This window comes from Pteropus medius, unplaced genomic scaffold (assembly GCF_902729225.1).
Source record: "Pteropus medius unplaced genomic scaffold, Ma_sr-lr_union100, whole genome shotgun sequence".
In the NCBI taxonomy this organism is placed as follows: domain Eukaryota; kingdom Metazoa; phylum Chordata; class Mammalia; order Chiroptera; family Pteropodidae; genus Pteropus; species Pteropus medius.
Window position 1 is genome coordinate 11,502,080 of NW_024354500.1, and position 6,307 is coordinate 11,508,386.

Below are 6,307 nucleotides of genomic sequence, written 5' to 3' on the forward strand. Positions count from 1 at the left end.
ATAGTTTTAGCTGATAAAATAAAACATACAAATACATTTAGTTGCTCAGAACACACTGAGTGAAAAGATTATGAAACTTGGTCAGGAATCATGAGTCACAATGACAGCTTAGCTATTCTACAATGTAAAATACACCTATCAAAATATAGTGCCACGCTAACAAAATTTTAATATTTTCATAGCATGGCAGTAATTAACCCTTTAAACCTGCTTTTAAAGGATTATACCCTTACTTGAAGGTGTTTTAAGGACAAATATGCAGTTGGCAAGTTGCAGCTTGTGACAATGTCTAGAATTCCTTGGAGAAAAGCCAGTTGATTTATAAAAAGTGCCAGGAAGTTTTCTTTCAATTTCTCTCTGTATCTGACCTCATATAATCAGAAGGACCTTAAGAGTTTCTTGATTTATTTCACAAATTAAATTTTTCAGAAAAATTCATTCTCATTGTCAATGTCATTACTACTCATGATTCCCATTCATTCATTTATTAAACTCATTTATTGAGCATCTACTATGTTTTAGGTATGATGTTAGATACTGGTCCACTCATTCATTAGCTCATTCATCAAACATTTATCTGTATTGAGGAGAGGCACAGATTTTAAGAGATAAAATGCTATAATTACATAGGCAGGAAGTTGATTAATAAAAAAATAGAGAAGACTTAAGTAAATTGAGGTATATTTGATTTTTATAAAAAGAAAACACCTCCAATTACCTCCAGTTTTAAGTGTTAATTTGGTTGTAACTAAGGCTGAAAGCAAGAAGAAGAGACTATGATTGAAAATCTTCTTTGTATTCAACATATATAGACATATTAAACCAAATATGAAAATCAAAAAGTAATTATATTATTTTGATTATATCTTTAGCACTATAAGTAAACATGTTTGCATATTATTAATAGTCAACTTTCTAAACCACTTGAAGACAGCTAACACATGAAACTATAGTACGAGATAATATGACTAAAACAGAGCAGAGTTCTTGCTGCGTTTGATCTCTTGCCTCTGAAACCATTCTTAGAAACGGGGCTACTTTATTCATATTTGCAGAATCAGTGTTATTTCAAGTTGGAACCAATTCAGGTAGTATTTATTTATTTATTTATTTGATTAATTAATTTTTTTTTAGGTGAGGCAACCCTTGGTTGACCTCACAGATTGCAAAGACCTCATCATCTTACAATCCCTTATTTTTTTTATTTTTTACTCCTACAGCACCTGGTCTTTCTAGGTGGTCTCCCATCCAAGCACTAACCAGGACCAACCCTGCTTAGCTTCCGAGATCAGATGGGATCGGGCTTGTTTAGGGTAGCATGGCCATAGACTCAAGTAGTGTTTAAAAATTACTTTTAATTCCTGTTCTACATTTTCTCTCTTACCAGCATTCCTACCAGTGTTGGAATCCTGCCCCTGGCCCTGCCTGCTGACTGGGCTCTGCTTCCTTATGGCTCACTTGCCTGGATAACAAAATACTGCCTGCCTGCTCCTCAGCTCTCACAGTATGTGCAGTTTGGACTGAAGCACCTGTGCCTCAACCTCTAGAGATGCGCTGAGGTCCATATACCATTTTTTTCATCCTTCTGTAGCTGAACCAGCCTAAATAAAGCATTAGAATGTATTCAGCAACAGTTAAAGCAATCTATTCTACATAAACTTGCTCATAGTTGATAAAAATAGACAAGATTATGTGAGAATATTCTTCTACGCATGTGAGAAAAATTATTCATTCTATTAGCCCAAGTTATCCTTCAGGATTATGACGGTGGCTTGTGTTATTTTATTTCTCAGATAATTCTGCTAATTGCTGTTCTTCCTTAAGTTTCCATGTAGGAAGAGATTTGCTCCATGGAATGAGTACATCTCTACTGATCTGATTTCAGTCAAGCCTCTCTGAAGAAGCTCTACCACAGGACCTGTCATCTACACTATGGGGCTGGAAGAAGCCAGCATGCACTGTTTGATGACAGGTACTTTTGTTTCCCAAATTGAGGAGGCCAAGATCAAGCTAACAAAGTTTAGAATTAATGAGCTATAAAGCTCCAGAGGTATGTGTCTAACCTTCCAGATGACAGTGACACTTAAACCTATCATAAATGCCACCTCCAGCCCTTGAGATGGTCACTATGGAAAACAAAGTGGCAACACAGACTTTCCTGCAATAAGTTCCTTGACTGTGGCCAGAACCCAGTCATTAAAATGATTGTTCCTAAACACAGCTGCATGAAATTAAGTGGATGAGAATGAGGATATCAAAATGCCTCCATGATGGCCAGCTGAAGATCAGACAATTGCAACTACAGAAAGCACAAAAGATATTTTAAGGACTTACTGATGCCTACTAAGTGGCAAAGCTGTGGGCCACTAGGGGATTATAGTCCCTGAAAGACAATGTACTTAAGCAGATGTAATCACCATTAAGGGCTTATAAGCAAGAGGTTGTACATCTGAGGCAGGTCTCAAACAGAAGCAGCTACACAAACCATTACTATAGTTGGAAATCAATCAACGATATTTATATATACAGTTCAGAAAGGGTTATGGCTCCCTAATAGGGACCATGTGGTAATAGCAATCAATAACATCTCCAAGTACAGTGGACAGCAACTAGCAATAAACCATGCAGCTGCCAAATAACATCCCTCACTGGATAGCACAAGGCTAAAAGCTAAAGCACCCAACAAAACTTCAAAGATGCAAACAATGGTATGTGTTATCGCAGAACTATGAACATTTTCAAAATTTCGTGGACTATGAATGAGAAAAACGTTCATATCCCTAGGAAACAATGCCACATAAATGCTAAGTTATTTAGCATTTGGCTTACTTATTTATTTATAATTTATTGCTTTTGTCCACAAAATGAAAGCTTTAAGGTTTTCTTGTAATGTCAATGTCTGTTCTTTCTTATCAGCAAAGTCCTGAGTGAACTTGACAGGGGCTGTAGAATCAAGTCAGTAACAATGGAAACAAATTGTCTCTCTGTGTCTAGATATAAGAGATGCACCATTAACACTGATTGAGGTGCCATTAAACCAAATACACATCTCTGATAATGCCCATCTAGAAGCATCTGATACAGAGACATAACAAGACTTCAAGTCCACTAGAGATGATGCCAGAGAATTTCTTGAGTTTTGTTCTTATGAATACATCTAAAATCATTCACAATGACAATATATTTAACCCAGTTTTAGGTTAAGGAAGGCAAAATTTTAAGGTCAAGATGTACATTGATTAAGTCAATAATGGTCATAAATTTGGAGAAGTATATCAACTCATTCTTTAGTTTCTCCATGGGAAATAATTTGCACTCTAGCATTATTTTTAACTCATTTTTGTACTTAAAAGTGAAAATGTGATTCTCCATCGAAAACTTGCTTCTCCAAACTAACATTTTTTTTTAAAAGGAAATTACATATTTTGTTTCATTATACTTATATTTGGGGGTTATTTTGTGAACTTTCTAAGATGAGGCTAATGTAAGTATTTAAATAAACTATAAATGTAGAGTCTTCTAAATGTCTCACAATAATGCTCTGTCATATGTAATGACTCCTGAATAACTGAAGCATTAGTTCTTGGACAAAGGAAAGTACTTGAGGAAAGTGGGGAAAAAAGTATTGCTAAATGCATTAGGTTCTAGAAAACATAAGGCCTGACTTGTTCTAGGCAAAATTAGTTTAAATAATAACACGGCATTGCATTCTCATCTGGTTATACTGAATATCGAATACTCTAAACTTTCCATTTTTCTTTAATGTTCTCTTTATTGGAGAAACAGAAGTGGTTGACTGACACAATTACAGTTGATAATTATATAATTATAATTACAGTGAATCTAGATAATTATTTTGCGTGAGGACTTTTTTTAACTGACCAATAACACGTGTATGTTCCAGTTACACAATTTGAGGGGGTGTGAGAATATCAGATCTCCTCTCAGTATGCTGCTGTGTTCCCGGTGCTGTACAAAGACAAATGCATAGCCTTTTATAGTACTCACGCAATGAATTATCAAGTGGAGCCCAAGTCATTCATCCTAAGCGGCTTAGAATGAAAACTGAGCTGTAGACAAATACAAACAACAACTGAAAATAGAGGAGAAAGTAAAATAACAAGAGGAAAATTTAAAGAGATACACACTAGACGGTGAGGTATACTGGCTCAACTCTCACGTGCTTTTAAGTTAGAAGTTTGTTTTGGGAAACCTCCTTCTCCAGACAACTTTCCTGATTAATCCTCTCCTTTCCCAAAGAAAAATTTTCTCCCTTGAAGTCATCTCTTTAGATTGGAAAAAAAGGAAAAAGAAAAGAAGAGAAAAGGAGAGAAAAGAAGAGAAGAGAAGAGAAGAGAAGAGAAGAGAAGAGAAGAGAAAAAAAGAAAAGAAAAGAAAAGAAAGGGAAGGGAAGGGAAGGGAAGAGAAGGAAGGAAGGAAGGAAGAAGCTGAAGGAAGGAAGGAAGGAAGGAAGGAAAAGGAAGGAAGGAAGGAGCTGAAGGAAGGAAGGAAGAGAAAAGGAAGAAAGAAAGAAAGAGAGAGTATGTTTTCAAAAGAAACAGCATTGTTGAAAGAAAGAAAGAAATTGTTGTTGTTGTTGTTGTTGTTAAAGAAAAGAGAAAGAAAGAGAAAAGAAAGAAAGAAAAGAAAAGAAAGAAAGAAAGAAAGAAAGAAAGAAAGAAAGAAAGAAAGAAAGAAAGAAAGAAAGAATTGCTGTTGTAACAGCTTTACTCTACAGTGAATATTTGTATAAGCATAAGTTTTCTACTTTAGTTTCCTGGGAATAATAGGACCTCGGTCCAACCTATGATATTTGAAGTAATCTGTTTTTCATATCTCAGGAACCAGGTAATTTATTAGTTTATTTTCTCACTTTAGAAATGATACTAATGAAATAATATATTTATATTATTTCTGTATAAACTTGAATTGTAATTCCAAATAAAGTAAGATAATAAAAATATAATGTAATAAAATCATATATTAATAAAATAATAAAATCAATTACTCCAAAATTACTCACTGGGTACTATTAATCACATTCACTGGGCTTTTATTGTGTGCCCTACACTGTGCTATTTGCTTTATATGCCATTATCTTATTTGATGGCAATAACAATCCTCTGAGGTGGACATTACAATCATGCCCATTTTACAAATGAGAAAACTGAGCCTTAAAGGCTACAGAATTTTCCAAAAGTCACATGGCTAATCAGGGTCAATACCAGGGACTCAAACCAGGGCTTGTCAAATTCCATAAGCTGTTAGCTACCACACTTTCCAGCCCATGAATTTTTAAAAAGGACTTTTCTGAATAAAGAGGTAATTAATAGTATGAAATGAAAATCTATCATAATATTAACATACCTTTATCAGAAGCAATGACTGCAGCAGAAAGACTACTGGATTGCAAGTTTGACAACTGGAGTTTACGATTGTTTATGCCGTTATCTCACCATGGTGATAGAGGGAAAGTCACTTAAACTCTCCAGTCCTAAAATTTTTCATCTGTAAAAATAAGGAGCTAAAATAGAGTGTTGGGGAAAGATTTGCAGATCATATATAACTCAGTCTGGGGTCTTGAAAGATGAATAAGAGTTTACCAGGTATATGAGAACAAATACTCAAACGAAAGAAAATAATTCGCTCTTATTTCAATTTATGCTCAAGTAATTTTTGATCAGTTGCCAATTATTTGGGGGTAGTTCTCAATGAATCTTAACTGAATCAGTTAACCTCATACTTCCGAGAGTATAGGTTTCTCTCTATAATTTCTTCACAAGGGTTTACTTCTGTGTGTCACTGTGGTAGTTGGTCCCCCAATGAACCTCCCAGTAATAGTCTACTCCCTTGCATCTGCATTGTCTTTGTAACTTGCTTTTGACCAATAGGCCACAACAGAACTGATGTTGTATTTCCTTGGCATTAGGTCATAAGAAACCTCACAGCTTCCACCTATGTTTCTCAGAACGCTTGGGATGTTCCTTCTTGGAAGCTAGCCACCATGAAAGAAATGTGACTACCCAGACTACTCTGCCATAAAAAGACAAGCCACATAAATATTGGTGCTCTGGTAAAAATCTCAGTTGAGTTCTCAGTGAAAAGTCAGCATCAACTGCCAGACTTGTGAGTGAGTAAGCCATCTTGGGCAGTCCATCAGAGATTCCTGATGACTACAGCCCCTGTTGTCACCTGATTGCAATTACATGAAAGACTTCAAAGGAGAACTACTCAGCAGAGCCCTGTTAATTCTCAGAACTGTGAGAGAGAATAAAAAATTGTTTTTTTTTTTTTAAGCCAAAGTTTG

General features: G+C 35.3%; 1 pseudogene; it reads right to left on the reverse strand.

The window, feature by feature from the left end:
- Nucleotides 1-1,211: 1,211 nt before the first annotated feature.
- Nucleotides 1,212-1,330, reverse strand: LOC120595116 (uncharacterized; annotated as a pseudogene).
- Between the last annotated feature and the right edge of the window lie 4,977 nt (nucleotides 1,331-6,307).